The sequence below is a fragment of the Phyllobates terribilis genome, unplaced genomic scaffold, assembly GCF_046119375.1.
Source record: "Phyllobates terribilis strain yellow unplaced genomic scaffold, ASM4611937v1 Scaffold_1__5_contigs__length_1240528914, whole genome shotgun sequence".
In the NCBI taxonomy this organism is placed as follows: domain Eukaryota; kingdom Metazoa; phylum Chordata; class Amphibia; order Anura; family Dendrobatidae; genus Phyllobates; species Phyllobates terribilis.
In genome coordinates, this window is record NW_027362761.1 from 1,823,336 (window position 1) to 1,843,479 (window position 20,144).

The window sequence follows — 20,144 nt, forward strand, 5'->3', positions numbered from 1 at the left end:
CCCAAGATAGGCACATATGAGTATGTCCTTGTCACTGTTGACTTCTTCTCTAGCTGGCCCAGGTTTGACCCTAACCACAGCCACTGCTAAAGACACACACAAAAAAATCCTCTAGGAAATAGTCTTTAGGTACGGTATTCCTGAGGTGATTATAGTCCTCACTTTACTGGGGAAATAATGGGTCACATACTGAATGTCTTGGGAATCACTCAGGCCTTTCATACCCCATATCATCCACAAAGCAGTGGTAAAGTAGAGAGACTTAACGGCATCAAGTTGAAACTGCAGAAACTCCTAGACATACAGAAATGTATGAATTGGGTTGAGGTCTTGCCAGTTGTCTTGTACTCCATTTGTACCATCCCTACAGGCAAGTACAAGCTGGGCCCATTTGAGGTCCTCTTTGGGACAGCTCCCAAAACAGGCTTGTACTTCCCACAACAACTCCAATCAGACTATTAACTGACTATGTTACAGAATTGCATGATCATTTGTCAAAAGTGCATTCACGTGTGTCTTCTTCCATACCAGACCCTAACTCCTTAGAAGGTACCCATACTCTAGTCCCTGGAGACTGGGTTGTCATAAAGAGACACATGAAGAAACCACTCGAGCCAAGGTTTGACGGGCCCTTTCAAGTTCTGCTGATCACATCTATGGCAGTCAAACTCGAAGGAAGACCGGTTTGGATACATGCCAGTCATTGCAAAAAAGTCACCCTGGACCTGACGAAGGATGACTAGGGGAGTATGTCTCTGTGTTCTCATTGTATATTTGTGTTTTGTGAGCAGTAAAAAGCAACCACAGAACCATGGGGGTGATCAAAAACCTAAAGCCCCCCTAGACAATAAATTTATAAAAATGCATAAGTCTATTGCCAAAAGAGCTGGACCGACTAGCTGTTGGCATTGCATTTATGTCCCGCTGTCATCTAAAACAATGCAATGCTGTATATTGCTGTGCCTTTGACCCCTGAGTAATTGTTCACCCAAACTTGTGCTAGTGACCTGGTAAATTTCTATATAATACTATATAATCTGATAAGGGGTGGAACAAGACAGTTGTCATCCTCAGGGTGGTGACATGGTCCCAACTCCCATGGTCGGTTATGAATTTTACACAATGTTCCCTCAACATTACTTGGAGGGATAGCAGGGGCAAATTAATTACTGTCCCTAGAGGTAAAGTAGGTATTGGGAACATCTAACTAACCGCTGAGGTTGCCATTAGTCTCTGGATTGTGTCTGAATGGCTGCCTTTTGAAGCTGTAATTCCATGACCCTCACTCGAGGTATAAGAATTTTTTCCAAGTGAATTAGACAGATAATCTCCATTTGGAGGATGGAGTATTGTTCTCCCCTGCCAATTGTAGTAACTTTGTTGATTTTATTTCAGACAACAGCACGTGCCGCTCGGTTTGGACCCACCCACAGGCCTTCTGTGTTCACAAAAATGTTACAAATTTTGTTACTGTAATGCAGGTGTCTGGATGCAATGCACAGAGAACAGAGTCCGAAAATCTCTGGAGGTTCAGCTACCGGGGCAGCCGAGACCCTGAAGAACATGATCAAGGCTAGTTTTTCCGGTCCCCGATCACGTGAAAAAAAAAAAAAGTGTGCCGGTGTTACATGATAGAGGAGAAAGAAATGATGCCCCTCTAGCCCACCAGAATCTGGGCCCTCCTGATCCATCCTCCGGCACTCCATGTCATCTTCTTTAAAAAAAAATGTTGGGTGCATGTGTAGTACCAAGATACAGCAGATCATTTTTTTTATTGGTTTCTTTTGATCACTTGTTTTTGCTTGCTTTTACTCACTTATATAGTGCCATTAATTCCACAGTGCTTTACAGACATTATAATCACTCACTATCTACATTTGCTATCAGTATGTCTTTGGAGTGTGGGAGGAAACCAGAGTAAACCCACACAAACACAGGTAGAACATACAAACTCCTTTCAAATTTTGTCTTTGATGGGATTTGAACACAGGACCCCAGTGCTGCAAGGCTGCAGTGCTAACCACTGAGCCACCCTATCAAGTGATCAAAAGCCAATAATTAGCTAGTTAAATCCCCCTTTGTCATATTCTTAGTCAAAAAAAAAGTACATTCTTTGCAGTTAGGATTGGGGTTTAGGTTGTGTTATGCATAGGGTTGGGGTTAGGGTTGTTAAGTTTAGGATTACGGTTGTGTTAAGGTTACGGTTGGGGTTAGAGTTGTGTTAGGGTTGGGGATAGGATTGTTTTTTTTTTCAAAAGTTAAAAAAACAAATGATGACGATATGACGACTAGTGCTGAGCGCAAGTACTTGCTACTCGAGTTTGCATCGGGTGCTTGAGTGACATGCTCGAGTCCCACATGTTTCGTGTCTGTTAGACACCCAAAAAAACATACGCAGATTAGTCGTTTATGGCAGGCAATCCCCACGTTTTTTTTGCTATCTAACAGCTGTGAAACATGCAGGGCGGAGACGTGAGTATGTCACGAGTACCGGATGCAAACTCGAGCAGCGAGCACTTGCGCTCAACACTAATGACAATGTTTTCAATATGGCGACCTAATGTTATCAAATGTGTAGTACCCTTGGGTTCTAAATCCTCATTATAAAATCCTTGAGGGGTGTAGTTTCCAAAATGGGGTCATTGTTGGGGGGTTTCTGCTGTTTAGGCAGCTTAGAGGCCCTGCAAATGAGACATGGTGGCCACCGTCTCTTTTAGCCAAATTTGTGTTCCAAAATTCAAATATTGCTCCTTCCGCTCCAATCGCTGCCGTTCGTCCAAACAGAACTTTTTGACTACATGTGGGGTATTGTCACGCTCGTAAGAAAGTGGGTATCAAACTGTAGGGTCCACTTTTCAGTGTTAACTCTTGCAAAAGTTAGAAAGTTGGGGCTAAAGCAAGATTTTTGTGAATAAAATGAACTTTTTCAATATGATAACCTAATGTTATCAAATTCTGTGTTGTACCTGTGGGTTCAATATGCTCACTATATCCCTGGATAAAATCCTTGTAGGACGTAGTTTCCAAAATGAGGTCACTTGTGGGGGGTTTCCACTGTTTAGGCACATCAGGGGCTCTCCAAACGCTACATGGCATCTGCTCTTGATTCCAGCCAATTTGCGTTGAAACAGTCAAACGGTGCTTCTTCTCTTCAGAGCCCTGATGTGCACCCAAACAGTGTTATCAGCATGCTCACTGTAACGGCGCTGGGTGGTGGAACCTCTGTGCCTTGGAACAAGGAGGGACCCCGAGGGGCAGGTGTTAGTCTGGGGACGACCTTGTAATTGAGCAGGTGGCTCCCACGGGTCAGATAGCGGGAACTGACTGGTGTAGCGGGTGGACACAACAGGGGGGTAGCAGTCTCTGGGTGAGCAGGTGGGTGGTCACGGCAAGTGACGGCAGAACGGGTAAGAGTCTCTTGGCAGGCAGGCAGGTGGTCACGGCAAGTGACGGCAGAGCAGGTAAGAGTCTCTTGGCTGGCAGGCAGGTGGTCACGGGAAGTGATGGCAGAACGGGTAAGAGTCTCTTGGCAGGCAGGCAGGAGGTCACGGAAAGTGACGGCAGAGCAGGTAAGAGTCTCTTGGCTGGCAGGCAGGTGGTCACGGCAAGTGACAGCAGAGCCTCCAGGTAGGCTAGCAGCCAGGTAGCAGGTGAGCGCGGCAGGTAGCAGGCAGGTAACTGGCAGGTGCTTCCTGGTCCGTAGGTGGACTTGCCCATAGACAGACTGGTGGATGCTTGAGACCGACTGTCGGGCTGAAGAGCAGACAAGCAGGCAGACTGGACTGGTAGGCAGGCTGGCAACGGGACCTGAGGGCTGAAGCAGAGGTGAGTATGCTTTGGAACAACTTTGCTCGGGCACCTCCATTTTGGAGGAGGTGCCTTATATATGGGAGGTCCTCCGGCTATTGGCCGGGGACTCCTTAGAACGGCGCGTGCGATCCCTTTAAGAGAGGGGGAGCGCGCGCGCGCCCTAAGCACAGTGCCCGGGAAGGAGCGCGCGCCAGCAGCAGCGAGGGAAGGAGTGCTGGAGGACGCCGTGCCCGGAACAGGAAGGTGAGAGGGACGGCGTCTCTGCCTAGCAGGGGGCAGAGACGCCGATGCTACAGTACCCCCCCTTTTAGGCCCCCCCTTTTTTAGGCCAGAGAGAAATTTCTCAAGGAGAAGCGGGCGTTGATGTTCTCCCTGGGTTCCCAAGTTCTTTCCTCAGGACAAAACGCCTTCCAATTCACCAGAAAAAAAGGTTCTCCCCCTTACCCTCTTGGTGGCCAGGATACTCTCCACCTCAAAGATGTCCTCAGCATAAACCGGAGCAGGAGGAGTACCTGGATTATCAGAAAAAGTGTTAACGACAACGGGTTTGAGTAGGGATACGTGGAAGGAGTTGGGAATGCGCAGGGTGGCCGGGAGTTTTAATTTGTAGGCCACTGGGTGAATTTGCCTGAGAACTTCGAAGAGCCGTACATGTTTGGAGGAGAGCCAAACCTTGTCTCCAGGACGGAATTGAGGCGGATCCAGACGTCTCTTATCAGAATATCTCTTCATCCACTTGGAGGACTGAAGAAGAGCGGACCTGGTACTCTCCCAAATGGTAGAAAATTCGCTGACAAGAGACTCCGCGGCAGGGTTGTCCACAGAAGCGGAGACGGGAACTGGAATCCGGGGATGTTGGCCACAGACTATAAAGAACGGGGACTTGGAAGAGGATTCTCTCTCATGGTTATTATAAGAGAATTCGGCCCAAGGTAGGAGATCCACCCAATCGGAATGGTGGGCATTAACGAAGTGCCGGAGGTAACTGGTAAGGATCTGATTGATCCGCTCCACTTGACCATTGGACTGTGGGTGGTAAGCGGAGGAGAAATCCAGGGTGACGTCTAGCAGCTTACATGTGGCTCTCCAGAAGCGTGAGGTGAACTGAACCCCACGATCCGACACAATGTGGAGGGGTAGGCCATGGAGACGGAAGATGTGGCGGATAAAGTCTTTAGCCAGTTCGGGTGCAGATGGAAGACCAGGCAGGGGAATGAAGTGGGCCATTTTCGAAAAGTTGTCAGCGACCACCCAAATGACTGTACACCCGACAGAAACAGGAAGATTGGTGATAAAATCCATAGCTATGTGCTGCCATGGAGCAGCAGGTATGGGAAGGGGCATGAGATGGCCGGCTGGTAGGTGTCTGGGCACTTTGTTACGGGCACAAGATTAACAGGCCGCGACGAAGTCTACAAGGTCCATACGCAGGGTAGGCCACCAGTAATGCCGGGTAATGAGCTGGAAGGTCTTCTTTTGGCCAGCATGGCCAGCTAGTTTAGAAGAATGACCCCAACAAAGAACCCTCTCCCGATCTGGTACTGCTACAAACGTCTTACCGGGTGGGAGACGAGTCAGATCCAGGGGGGCCACCTTCATTACCTTGGAGGGGTCAATGATGTGCGTAGGCTCCTCCTCTTGATCGGAGGACAGGAAGGACCGGGACAAGGCATCAGCTTTGACGTTCTTGTCCACCGGACGGAAATGAAGGATGAAGTCGAAGCGGGCAAAAAACAAAGACCACCCGGCCTGGCGAGGATTAAGTCTCTGGGCATTTTGGAGATATGCCAGATTTTTGTGATCCGTGTAGATCAGGGGTCCTCAAACTACGGCCCCCGGGCCACATGCGGCCCGCGGAGGACTTTTATCCGGCCCGCCGGGCTGTGGGCAGAGGAAAGCGGTGTCAGCGCCCGCCCTTCCCCCCGCTTTCTCAGAGCCCCGGCAGCCCGATACTTACCTCTCCCCGTGCCTTCGCAGATCTGCTGTCTTCCTGGTGCGCACTCCCTGTGACGTCTCAGGTCAGAGGGTGCGATGATTTCTTTTCACCGCGCCCTCCCCTGAGCCGTCACAGGCAGCACAGAGCGGGACAGCGCCGCCGCGACGCTGGAGTCCAGACCTGAGCAGCGGCAGCAGGCAAGGAGGGAGGTGAGTATTTTTTTTTTTTTTTTAATGTATGGAGGCATGGGACATAATATTAGGGGTGACATCCTGCATGTGGCATTATATGGGGGGGGGGTGACATCCTGAATGGGGCATTATATGGGGGGGGGTTGACATCCTGAATGCAGCATTATATGGGGGGGTTACATCCCTAATGGGGCACTATATGGGGGGGGTGACATCCTGAATGGGGCATTATATGGGGGGGTGACATCTTTAATGGGGCATTATATGGGGGGGTGACATGCTGCATGGGGCATTATATGGGGGGGTGACATCCTGAATGGGGCATTATATGGGGGGGTGACATGCTGCATGGGGCATTATATGGGGGGTGACATCCAGCATGGGGCATTATATGGGGGGGTGACATCCTGAATGGGGCATTATATGGGGGGGTGACATCCTGAATGGGGCATTATAAAGACAGGGGAGTGATATCCTGCATGTGTCATTATATGGGGGGGGGGTGACGTCCTGCATGGGGCATTACATGGGGGGGTGACATCCTGAATGGGGCATTATATGGGGGGGTGACATGCTGCATGGGGTATTATATGGGGGGTGACATCCAGCATGGGGCATTATATGGGGGGGGTGACATCCTGAATGGGGCATTATATGGGGGGCTGACATCCTGAATGGGGCATTATAATCTCTTAGTTTGCGAGTGTGAACGAGCTGCGTGTGTCTGGAGCGTAAGTGCGAACGAAAGTAAGTGTGTGACTTGTTTTTCAGTGACTTTGGATTCAGGGAGTTTGGAAGGGAGGACTTTGGACTGAATTGCTCACTGTATTTCATTAATTCTTTACTTTTCTTTTTACTTATCATTCTGTCTATTGCAATCCCCATTAGAAAATGAGCTCCATTATTGACAATGCTATCCAGTGTACATCTTGCCACATGTATGTATTCCTTGAACAGTCGGTCGGGGTTGCTTACTGCTGCGCAAGATGTGTGCACATTGTGCGTTTGGAAGCCCAGATACTGGATCTAAATGAGCAGCTGGCAACACTGAGATCCATTGACAACATGGAAAGGAGTCTGCTGCTCACTGAGCAGCAGCTCACTGGGGTAGATGTGGGGGAGGGTGGTAGTCGGGAGCAGCAGGACAGTGAGGTCACTAGTTGGGTGACAGTTAGAAGGGGTGGTAGAGGGAAGAGTGCCAGGGAGGCTAGTCCTGATCTGGCATACCCCAATAAGTTTGCAAAGTTGGCAGATGAGGGGAGTGATGGTACAGGGGTAGCACTACTGCAGCAAGGCATGTCCCCTGAAAGCCGGAGGAGTGTCAGCTCCAGTAAAGAGGGAAATAGGAGAGTAGGGCAGGCAAGGCAGGTGCTGGTAGTGGGGGACTCAATTATTAGGGGAACAGATAGGGCAATCTGTCACAAAGACAGGGATCGTTGAACAGTGTGCTGCCTACCTGGCGCTCGAGTCCGGCACATCGCTGATCGGGTTGACAGATTACTGGGAGGGGCTGGTGAGGACCCAGCGGTCATGGCGCACATTGGCACAAATGGCAAAGTTAAAGGTAGGTGGAAGGTCCTTAAAGATGATTTCAGGGAATTAGGCTGCAAGCTGAAAGCAAGGACCTCCAAGGTGGTATTCTCTGAAATACTACCGGTACCACGAGCCACGCCAGAGAGGCAACGGGAGATTAGGGAGATAAATAAGTGGCTCAAGAACTGGTGTAGGAAGGAGGGATTTGGGTTCCTGGAGAACTGGGCCGACTTCTCAGTTGGCTACAGACTCTACGCTAGGGACCGGCTGCACCTTAATGGGGAGGGTGCAGCTGTGCTGGGGGAGAAAATGGCTAGAAGGTTGGAGGAGTGTTTAAACTAGGGATTGGGGGGGAGGGTATTCATTTTATAGGTGGGGAAGATAGTGCAGATAGTGACCTGGGCACAAATAAAGAGATTGGGGGTGGGGTTAGAACAGTCAATAAAGTAAGAAGGAATAGAGGTACAGAGAGATACATAATGTAGTGCCGGCGTCCCTGCCCTCTGCTAGGCAGGGACGCTGCTCCCCTCACCGCTCTGCTCCGTGCCCGGCGTCCTCCCCCCGCTCTGCTGTCAGCGCGCGCTCCTTCCCGGCGTCCTCCTCCCGCTCTGCTCTCAGTGCGCGCTCCTTCCCGGCCCCTGTGCTTAGGGCGCGCGCGCGCTCCCCTCCTCTTAAAGGGGCCGCGCGCGCCGTCCTAAGGAGTCCCCGGCCAATGGCCGGAGGACTTCATCATATATAAGGCACCTCCTCCAAAATGGAGGTGCCCGAGCAATGTTGTTTGCACCTGTGTCTCACCTGTGCTTCAGCCCTCAGGTCCCGTTGCCAGTTACCTGCCAGTTACCTGCCAGTTACCTGCCAGTTACCTGCCAGTTACCTTCCTGATTCCTGCCTGAATACTTGTTACCTGTCTGCCAGTCTGAGGTCCGACGGTCTGCCTTACTACTCCTGTCAGTCTGTCTAAAGGACCAGCCTGCCCGCTCACCTGGGAGCGCACATCAGCTACCTGCCTGCTTGCCTGAGGTCCGACGGTCTGCCTTACAGCTCCGGTCAGTCTGTCTATGGACCAGCTTGCCCGCTCACCTGGGAGCGCTTCTCCGTTACCTGCCTGCTTGCCAGCCCGGAGGCTCCGCTGTCACGTGCTGTGACCATCAGCTACTTCAGACTCTTGCCCGCTCACCTGGGAGCGCTTCTCCGCTACCTGCCTGCTTGCCAGCCCGGAGGCTCCGCCGTCACGTGACCACCTGTTATTCCAGAGACTCTCGCTTGCTCACCTGGGAGCACACATCTACCATCTGCCTGCTAGCCTACCCGGAGGCTCTGCCATCACAGGTCGTACCTACCCATTACCCAGAGACTGCCCTGATCACTTGCCGTAACTCCCTGTCCGTTCATCCAGAGACTGCCACCCGCTACCTTACAAGGGCCGCCCCCTTGTATAGTAGCTCAGAGGTTCCGCCTCCCAGACCCGTTACAGTTTGCTCGGGCCATGGAACCCGGTGGCACCCAAGCTCCCTCGCTCTCGGACCTGTGTCATGAACTGTCCCGTCAGAGGTCCCAACAGGAGTCCATCCTGGGTCACCTACGGAATGTTAATTCTCGCCTGGACACTCTGACTGCTCCACCTGCAACCACTGCCAGTACCATGACTCGCAACCCGGCAGCTCCGCTACCCACTAACACCATGGTATCCTACCCCGGACCCCGGCTGTCTGCACCTCCTCGCTTCGGAGGCGACTCCGCCCAGGCTCGGGGCTTCATAAATCAGTGCACCCTGCACTTTGAACTTTTGTCCCATCAGTTTAACTCCGACCGGGCCAAAATTGCCTTTATCATGTCCCATCTCACCGGGGAGGCCCTGGCCTGGCTAAATCCTCTATGGGAGAGAGGAGACCCCCTGGTGTCCAACTTGCCTGCTTTTCTCTCGGCTTTCCGGAAAGTCTTCGACGAACCCGGACGGAAGACCTCATCCGCATCCTCGCTGCTACGCCTCCGTCAGGAAGGTCTCACCGTGGGCCAATATGCCATACGGTTCCGTACCCTTGCCTCGGAGCTGGCCTGGGATAACGACGCTCTGGTATCCGTCTTCTGGGAGGGTCTGTCTGGCCGTATTAAAGATGAACTTGCTGGTCGGGACATTCCTACCACTCTCGATGATCTAATAACTCTTGCCACCCGGATTGACCTACGGTTCCAGGAGCGTGCCAAAGAGGTCACCCGTGAGAGGAGGATTCCACGTTTAGCTCCTACTTTTCAGAAACCCGTCATTTCCTCCGTCTCTCCCCAGGTACACTCTCCTGAGCCTATGCAGGTCGACCAGACCAAGATGGTCAAAACCCGTCAGGACTCACGCCGTGCCGAGGGGAGCTGCTTCTACTGTGGCAGTAAGGAGCACCGGATCCGTGCCTGCCCGGAGAGGTCGGGAAACGCCTGTGTCTAGGTTCGCTCAGAGAGGTCCACCTAGACAAGAATAAATCCTCTCCATCCCTACTGTTGTCAGTTTCTATCGTCTACGGGGAGAACCGTTATTTCGAACTAGCCCAACTTGACTCTGGAGCAGCCGGGAATCTTATTTCACAGTCCCTGGTAGAAAAATACCGCATCCCCACCAAACCTCTGGCTGTACCCTTGTCTGTTGCTGCCGTGGATGGGGGGCTCTTACCTCGCCCCATCCAACTCATCACCGAATCCATTACTCTGCAGGTGGGAATGCTGCATTCTGAAAGTATCTCCTTCCATGTTCTGCCTGGACTCTCTCACGCCCTCTTGCTAGGTCTGCCTTGGCTCCAGAGACATGCACCCGTGCTTGACTGGCAAACCGGAGAGGTCCTTCGCTGGGGACAAGACTGTCATAAAACCTGCCTGGTTCCCGTCCATCCCGTCCGTCCCTCTCCTACCCCAGCTAATCTACCTGGACTTCCGATTCCTTATTGGTCTTATGCTGATGTCTTTAATAAAAAGGAGGCAGAGACATTACCACCTCATAGACCATACGACTGCCCCATCGACCTGTTACCCGGTACTACTCCTCCCCGTGGGCGTATTTATCCTTTATCCGCTGCTGAGACCCGGTCGATGTCCGAATATATTGAGGAGAATCTGGCCAGGGGATTCATCCGGAAATCTACCTCCCCGGCGGGAGCAGGCTTCTTTTTCGTTAAAAAGAAGGACGGCTCTCTCCGTCCCTGTATAGACTATAGAGGCCTAAACCAGATCACGGTGAAGAATAAGTACCCCCTTCCGCTCATTCCAGAATTATTTGATCGTCTGAGGGGGGCTAGGATCTTCACCAAACTGGACCTTCGTGGGGCATACAACCTGGTTCGTATCCGTCAGGGGGATGAATGGAAGACGGCATTCAACACCCGGGACGGCCACTATGAATACCTGGTAATGCCCTTTGGTCTCTGTAACGCTCCTGCCGTCTTTCAAGAGTTGGTCAATGACATCTTCCGGGACCTTCTCTACTCCTGCGTAGTGGTGTACCTGGACGACATCTTGGTCTTCTCTCCGGATCTCCAGACTCACCGGAGGGACGTTCGTCAAGTCCTGCTCAGGCTCAGGCAGAATCACCTCTTCGCTAAATACGAGAAGTGCCTCTTTGAGCAGACCTCGCTTCCGTTTTTGGGCTACATTATTTCTCAGACTGGCCTACGAATGGATCCAGAGAAACTGTCTGCCATCGAGAAATGGCCCCGACCGGAGGGGTTGAAGGCCATTCAGCGGTTCCTGGGCTTCGCCAACTACTACCGCCTCTTCATACCACACTTCTCTTCTCGGACTGCCCCGATTTCTGCGCTCACCCGTAAGGGTACTAATCCCAAAGAGTGGCCGCCCGAAGCAGAGGAAGCCTTTCTTTCCTTAAAACAGGCCTTCTCTTCCGCCCCGGTGCTGCATCGCCCGGACGGCAACAAGCAGTTTTTCCTGGAAGTGGACGCCTCCTCCTCTGGAGCCGGAGCGGTACTTACTCAAAAATCTTCTTCCGGGAGAATGGTAACTTGCGGCTTCTTCTCCAAACTCTTCTCCTCCTCGGAGCGCAATTATTCCATAGGAGATCGAGAGTTATTGGCCATCAAACTGGCATTGGAGGAGTGGCGTTACCTGCTTGAGGGGGCTCTTCACCCGGTAATAATTTACACTGACCACAAGAACTTGGCTTACCTCCAGCATGCCCAGAGACTTAACCCGCGCCAAGCCCGGTGGTCCTTGTTTTTTGCTCGTTTTGATTTTATCCTTCATTTTCGCCCGGCTGACAAAAACGTCAAGGCGGACGCCTTGTCTCGATCCTTTCTGGTGTCTGATCTCGAGGAAGATCCGAAACACATCATCGATCCCGCCAGAGTAATGCAGGTGGCTCCCGTGAGTCTAAATCGTCTCCCTCCCGGTAAGACGTTCGTATCAGTACCTGATCGGGAGAAGATCCTACACTGGGGTCATTCGTCTAAACTAGCTGGCCACGCCGGTCAGAAAAAGACCCTCCAGCTTATTACTCGGCACTACTGGTGGCCTAACCTGCACAAGGATGTAATAGACTTTGTTTCTGCCTGTGTGTCCTGCGCCCGCAACAAAGTTCCGAGACACCTGCCGGCCGGCCGCCTTCTTCCTCTGCCAGTACCTGCTGCCCCCTGGCAGCATATAGCGATGGACTTCATTACTGATCTGCCCGTCTCAGCCGGTTGTACAGTCATTTGGGTGGTCGTTGACCGCTTTTCCAAAATGGCTCACTTCATTCCCCTGCCAGGCCTTCCGTCTGCACCCGAGCTGGCTAAAGACTTTATCCGCCACATCTTCCGTCTTCATGGCCTGCCCCGTCACATCGTGTCGGATCGAGGGGTACAGTTCACCTCTCGTTTCTGGAGAGCCACTTGTAAATTGCTGGACGTCACCCTGGACTTCTCCTCCGCTTACCACTCACAGTCTAATGGTCAAGTGGAGCGGATCAATCAGAACCTGACCAGTTACCTCCGGCACTTCGTTAATGCCCACCATTCTGACTGGGTGGATCTCCTGCCATGGGCCGAATTCTCGTACAACAATCACGAGAGTGAATCTTCCTCCAAATCCCCGTTTTTTGTAGTCTACGGTCAGCACCCTCGGATCCCGTTTCCCGTCTCCACCTCGGTGGACAATCCGGCTGCGGAATCTCTTGTTAACAAATTTTCCTCCATATGGGAGAGTACCCGGTCCGCACTCCTTCTGTCCTCCGAGCGTATGAAAAGACATGCTGACAAAAAACGTCTGGATCCTCCTCAATTCCGTCCTGGGGATAAAGTCTGGCTCTCGTCCAAATATGTCCGGCTCAAGATCCCTTCCTATAAGTTAGGGCCTCGGTTCATCGGCCCACTGGAGGTCATCAGTCAGATCAATCCGGTGGCCTATAAATTGAAACTCCCGGCCAACTTACGGATCCCTAACTCCTTCCATGTATCTCTCCTCAAACCCGTGGTACTTAATTCTTTTTTCAAGTCTACAGGTACGCCTCCTGCTCCGGTTTCTGCTGAGGACGAGTTTGAGGTAGAGAACATTCTTGCCACCAAAAGGGTAAGAGGAAAGACCTTTTTTCTGGTAGATTGGAAGGGGTTTGGTCCTGAGGAGAGTACGTGGGAGCCCCGGGAGAACATCCATGCCCCTCTCATCCTAGCTAAATTTCTGTCTGGCCTAAAAAAGGGGGGGGCCTAAAGGGGGGGGTACTGTAGTGCCGGCGTCCCTGCCCTCTGCTAGGCAGGGACGCTGCTCCCCTCACCGCTCTGCTCCGTGCCCGGCGTCCTCCCCTCGCTCTGCTGTCAGCGCGCGCTCCTTCCCGGCGTCCTCCTCCCGCTCTGCTCTCAGTGCGCGCTCCTTCCCGGCCCCTGTGCTTAGGGCGCGCGCGCGCGCGCTCCCCTCCTCTTAAAGGGGCCGCGCGCGCCGTCCTAAGGAGTCCCCGGCCAATGGCCGGAGGACTTCATCATATATAAGGCACCTCCTCCAAAATGGAGGTGCCCGAGCAATGTTGTTTGCACCTGTGTCTCACCTGTGCTTCAGCCCTCAGGTCCCGTTGCCAGTTACCTGCCAGTTACCTGCCAGTTACCTGCCAGTTACCTTCCTGATTCCTGCCTGAATACTTGTTACCTGTCTGCCAGTCTGAGGTCCGACGGTCTGCCTTACTACTCCTGTCAGTCTGTCTAAAGGACCAGCCTGCCCGCTCACCTGGGAGCGCACATCAGCTACCTGCCTGCTTGCCTGAGGTCCGACGGTCTGCCTTACAGCTCCGGTCAGTCTGTCTATGGACCAGCTTGCCCGCTCACTTGGGAGCGCTTCTCCGTTACCTGCCTGCTTGCCAGCCCGGAGGCTCCGCTGTCACGTGCTGTGACCATCAGCTACTTCAGACTCTTGCCCGCTCACCTGGGAGCGCTTCTCCGCTACCTGCCTGCTTGCCAGCCCGGAGGCTCCGCCGTCACGTGCCGTGACCACCTGTTATTCCAGAGACTCTCGCTTGCTCACCTGGGAGCACACATCTACCATCTGCCTGCTAGCCTACCCGGAGGCTCTGCCATCACAGGTCGTACCTACCCATTACCCAGAGACTGCCCTGATCACTTGCCGTAACTCCCTGTCCGTTCATCCAGAGACTGCCACCCGCTACCTTACAAGGGCCGCCCCCTTGTATAGTAGCTCAGAGGTTCCGCCTCCCAGACCCGTTACACATAAAATGCATGTACACTAATGCTAGAAGCCTCACCAACAAAATGGAGGAATTAGAATTAATTTTGTTGGAAAATAATTATGACATGGTAGGGATATCTGAGACGTGGCTGGACGAGAGCCATGACTGGGCAGTTAATTTACAGGGCTATAGTCTGTTCAGAAATGACCGTACAAACAAGCGAGGGTGGGGGTGTGTGTTTATATGTAAAATCATCCTTAAAACCTGTCTTGCGGGAGGATATATGTGAATCTAATGAAAATGTAGAGTCCCTGTGGGTGGAGATAAGGGGAGGGGGAAAAAATAATAAATTACTGATAGGGGTTTGTTATAAGTCTCCAAAAATAATGGAAGTAGCGGAGAATATCCTCGTAAAGCAAATAGATGAAGCAGCGACTCAAGGAGAAGTCATTATTACGGGAGACTTCAACTGCCCTGAAATACATTGGGGGACAGAAACATGTAGTTCAAGCAAAGGAAATAGGTTTTTGACTACTATGAGAGACAATTACCTTTCACAACTGGTTCAGGACCCAACAAGAAGGGGGGCACTGCTAGACCTAATATTAACCAATAGGCCAGACCGCATATCAAATATACGAGTTGGGGGTCACTTGGGTAATAGTGATCACAAAATAATACGTTTTCATGTAACCTTTAATAAGATGTGTAGTAGAGGGGTTACAAGGCCACTAAACTTCAGGAAGGCAAATTTCCAACGGTTAAGAGATGATCTTAGTGCAATAAACTGGGACGATATCCTGAGACATAAAGCTACACAAAGTAAATGGGAGACATTTATTAACATCCTGAATAGGACCTGTGCACAATATATACCCCTTGGGAATAAACATGCTAGAAATAGGAGGAAACCACTATGGTAAATAGAGCTGTAAGGGGCGCAATAAGTGACAAAAAGAAAGCATTTAGAGAACTAAAGCAAGTAGGTAGTGATGAGGCATTAAATAAATATAGAAAATTAAATAAATTATGTAAAAACCAAATCAAGGCAGCAAAGATTGAGGCAGAGAGAATCATTGCCAGAGAAAGTACAAATAACCCCAAAATATTCTTTAACTACATAAATAGTAAAAAACTAAAAAATGATAGTGTTGGCCCCCTTAAAAATAGTCTGGGTGAAATGGTGGATGAGGATGAGGAAAAAGCCAATATGCTAAATGATTTTTTTTCAACCGTATTTACACAAGAAAATCGCATGACAGAAAACATGATTAGTGATAACAAAAATTCTCCAGTAAATGTCACTTGCTTAACCCAGCAGGAAGTATGGCGGCGTCTAAAAATCACTAAAGTTGACAAATCCCCGTGCCCGGATGGGATACACCCGCGAGTACTGCAGGAATTAAGTAATGTCATAGATAGACCATTATTTTTAATCTTTAAAGATTCCATAATAACAGGGTCTGTACCACAGGACTGGCGTATAGCAAATGTGGTGCCAATATTCAAAAAGGGGACAAAAACTGAACTTGGAAATTATAGGCCGGTAAGCTTAACCTCTACTGTGGGTAAAATCCTGGAGGGTTTCCTAAGAGATGCTATGATAGAGTATCTGAAGAAGAATAACCTCATGACCCAATATCAACATGGGTTTACGAGGGACCGTTCCTGTCAAACTAATCTGATCAGTTTTTATGAGGAGGCAAGTTCTGGACTGGACCAAGGAAATGCAGTGGATGTTGTGTATATGGACTTTTCAAAAGCTTTTGATACGGTTCCACACAAAAGGTTGATACATAAAATGAGAACAATGGGGATAGAGGAAAATATATGTATGTGGGTTAAGAATTGGCTCAGTGATAGGAAACAAAGGGTGGTTATTAATGGAAAACACTCAGACTGGGTCTCAGTTAACAGTGGGGTACCACAGGGGTCAGTATTGGGCCCCCTTCTTTTTAACATATTTATTAATGACCTTGTAGGGGGCATACAGGGTAATATTTCAATATTTGCAGATGACACTAAACTCTGCAGGGTAATCAATACAGAGGAGGACAATTTTATATTACAGGAGGATCTATGTAAACTAGAAGCTTGGGCTGATAAATGGCAAATGAGCATTAATGGGGATAAATGTAAGGTATGCACTTGGGCAGAGGAAATAAAATGTATAATTATATGCTTAATTGTAAAACACTGGGCAAAACTGTAACTGAAAAAGACCTGGGTGTATTGGTGGACGACAAGCTCACGTTTAGTGGCCAGTGTCAGGCTGCTGCTGCAAAGGCAAATAAAATAATGGGATGCATTAAAAGAGGCATAGATGCTCATGAGGAGAACGTAATTTTACCTCTATACAAGTCATTAGTGCGACCACACTTAGAATACTGTGTACAGTTCTGGTCTCCGGTGTATAAGAAAGACATAGCTGAACTAGAGCGGGTGCAGAGAAGAGCGACCAAGGTTATTAGAGGACTGGGGGGTCTGCAATACCAAGACAGGTTATTACACTTGGGGTTATTTACTGTGGAAAAAAGAAGGCTTAGGGGTGATCTTATTACTATGTACAAGTATATGAGGGGACAGTACAAAGACCTTTCTACTGATCTTTTTACTCTGAGGCCTGAGACGGGGACAAGGGGGCATCTTCTACGTCTGGAGGAAAGAAGGTTTAATCATAATCACAGACGCGGATTCTTTACTGTAAGAGCAGTGAGACTATGGAACTCTCTGCCGCATGATGTTGTAATGAGTGATTCACTGTTAAAATTTAAGAAGGGCATGGATGCCTTTCTTGAAAAGTATAATATTACAGGTTATAAATACTAGATTCCTTGATAGGGCGTTGATCCAGGGAACTAGTCTGATTGTCGTATGGAGTCGGGAAGGAATTTTTTTCCCCAATGTGGAGCTTAGTGTTTGCCACATGGGTTTTTTTGCCTTCCTCTGGATCAACAAGTTAGGCTATGGGTTGAACTAGATGGACTTAGTCTTCCTTCAACCTTAAAAACTATGTTACTATGTATTATAAAGACAGGGGAGTGATATCCTGCACGGGGCATTATATGGTGGGAGAAAGGGAAATCCTGCATGGGGCATAATAAGGGGGGGACAGCCTGCATAGGGCATTATAAGGGGGAAACAGCCTGCCTATTGGGGACATTTACCTGCCTATTGGGGACATTTACTTGCCTATTGGGGATATTTACCTGCCTATTGGGGACCTATGCTGCCTATTTGGGACATTTACCTGCCTATTTGGGACATTTACCTGCCTATTGGGGAACTATGCTGCCTATTGGGAACATTTACCTGCCTATTGGGGACATTTACCTGCCTATTGGGGACCTATGCTGCCTATCGGGTACATTTACCTGCCTATTGGGGACCTATGCTGCCTATTGGGTACATTTACCTGCCTATTGGGGACTTTTACCTGCCTATTGGGGATATTTACCTGCCTATTGAGGACCTATGCTGCCTATTGGGGATGTTTACCTGCCTATTGAGGACCTATGCTGCCTATTGGGTACAGTTACCTACCTATTGAAATACCGGTTGATTTAACTTTACTTGTTCTTCATTTTAAATATTGTATTTGTTCCTGTATTGTTTTTTTTACTACAAAATAAGATATGTGCAGTGTGCATAGTAATTTGTTCATAGTTTTTTTTAAAAACTATATTCCGGCCCTCCAATGGTCTGAGGGACAGTGAACTGGCCCCCTGTTTAAAAAGTTTGAGTACCCCTGGTGTAGATGATCACCGGGTATAGAGCCCCTTCAAGCAGATAGCGCCACTCCTCCAGTGCTAATTTGACGGCTAGCAATTCACGGTCTCCTATAGAGTAGTTGTGCTCAGACGAGGAGAAGATTTTGGAGAAGAAGCCTCCCGGTAGAAGATTTTTGGGTGAGTACCGCTCCGGCTCCGGAGGAGGAGGCATCAACCTCCAGGTAGAATTGTTTATTGCAGTCCGGACGGTGCAGGACGGGGGCAGAGACGAAGGCTTTCTTTAAGGCAAGGAAGGCCTCCTCGGCTTCGGGCGACCATACCTTGGGATTTGCCCCCTTACGGGTAAGCGCAGATATGGGAGAAGTCCGGGATGAGAAGTGTGGGATGAAAAGACGATAGTAATTGGCGAAGCCCAGGAATCGCTGTATCGCCTTCAACCCCTCAGGACGGGGCCACATTAGGACAGCAGAGAGCTTCTCGGGATCCATTTGCAGGCCTGTCTGGGAGATAACATAGCCCAAGAATGGAAGGGAGGTCTGGTCGAAGAGGCACTTCTTGTATTTGGCATAGAGGTGGTTCTGCCGAAGCCTAAGCAGGACCTGACGAACATCCCTCCGGTGTGTGGGGAGATCCGGAGAGAAGACCAAGATATCGTCCAGGTACACCACCACGCAGGAGTACAGGAGGTCCCGGAAGATGTCGTTGACCAGTTCTTGAAAGACAGCGGGGGCATTACAGAGTCCGAAGGGCATCACATGGTGCTCATAGTGACCGTCCCAGGAATTGAATGCTGTCTTCCACTCGTCTCCTTGATGGATACGGACCAGGTTATATGCTCCCCGTAGATCCAGCTTGGAGAAGATCTTGGCGCCTTTGAGACGGTCAAACAACTCGGAGATGAGCGGCAGGGGATATTTGTTTTTTACTGTAATTTGATTGAGTCCTCTGTAGTCAATACAGGGACGTAGCAAGCCATCTTTCTTTTTGACAAAGAAGAATCCAGCTCCAGCCGGGGAGGTAGATTTTCGGATAAATCCCCTAGTCAGATTTTCTTCAATGTATTCAGACATGGCCCGGGTAGATACGCCCACGGGGTGGAGTGGCGCCAGATACCAGGTCGATCGGGCAATCATATGGCCTATGGGGTGGCAATGTCTCTGCCTCCCTTTTACCGAAGATGTCCGCAAAGGGCCAGTATGGAGCCGGGAGACCCGGTAGATTAGCTGGAGTAGGCAGAGGGCGAGCGGGGAGGACCGGAACCAGGCAGGTCTTGTGGCAGTCTGGACCCCACCGGAGTACTTCACCGGATCGCCAGTTCAATACGGGTTCATGTGTCTGGAGCCAGGGTAGACCTAGCAACAGGGAGTGAGAGAGTCCGGATATCACATGGAAGGAGATCTTCTCAGAGTGCAGCATTCCCACCTGCAGAGTTAAGGGCTCAGTGACGAGCAGGATGGTCTCTGGAAGCAGTCTTCCATCCACGGAGGCAACTAACAAAGGTTCAGCAAGAGGCTTGGTGGGAATACGGTATCTCTCTACCAAGGACTGGGAGATGAGTTTCCCAGCAGCTCCAGAGTCCAGGTGGGCGATCTCAAAGTGCCGATCCTCTCCCCAGGAGATAGTGACAGACAGAGTCAGGGATGGAGAGGACTTTTTTTTTTTTAGGACGACCTCTCCGAGCGATCCTAGACACCGGCGTTTCCCGGCCTCTCCGGGCAGGAAGGGATCAGGTGCTCCTTGCTACCACAATAGAAACAGCTCCACTCGGCCCGGCGTGACTCCTGGCGGGATTTGACCATCTTGGTCAGGTCGACCTGCATGGGCTTGGGTGAGTGCGCCCGGGGTGTGGTTGAAGAAGAGACAGGTCTCTGGAAGGTAGGAGCAAGGTGGGGAAACCTTCTCACACGGGTGGTCTCCTTGGTACGTTCCTGGAACCGGATGTCAATCCGGGTAGCAAGTGACACCAGGTCGTCCAGGATGGTAGGAATGTCCCGACCGGCAAGATCATCTTTAATCCGACCGGAAAGACCCTCCCAGAAGACGGACAGCAGAGCCTCGTTATCCCAGGCAAGCTTAGAAGCGAGGGTACGGAACCGAATGGCATATTGGCCCACGGTGAGACTCCCTTGGCAGAGACGTAGCAGAGACGAGGCAGATGAGGTCTTTCGTCCTGGTTCATCGAAGACTTTCCGGAAAGCTGTGAGGAAAGCTGACAAGCTGGATACCAGGGGATCCCCTCTCTCCCACAGGGGATTTAGCCAAGCCAGTGCCTCCCCAGTGAGATGGGACATGATGAATGCCAC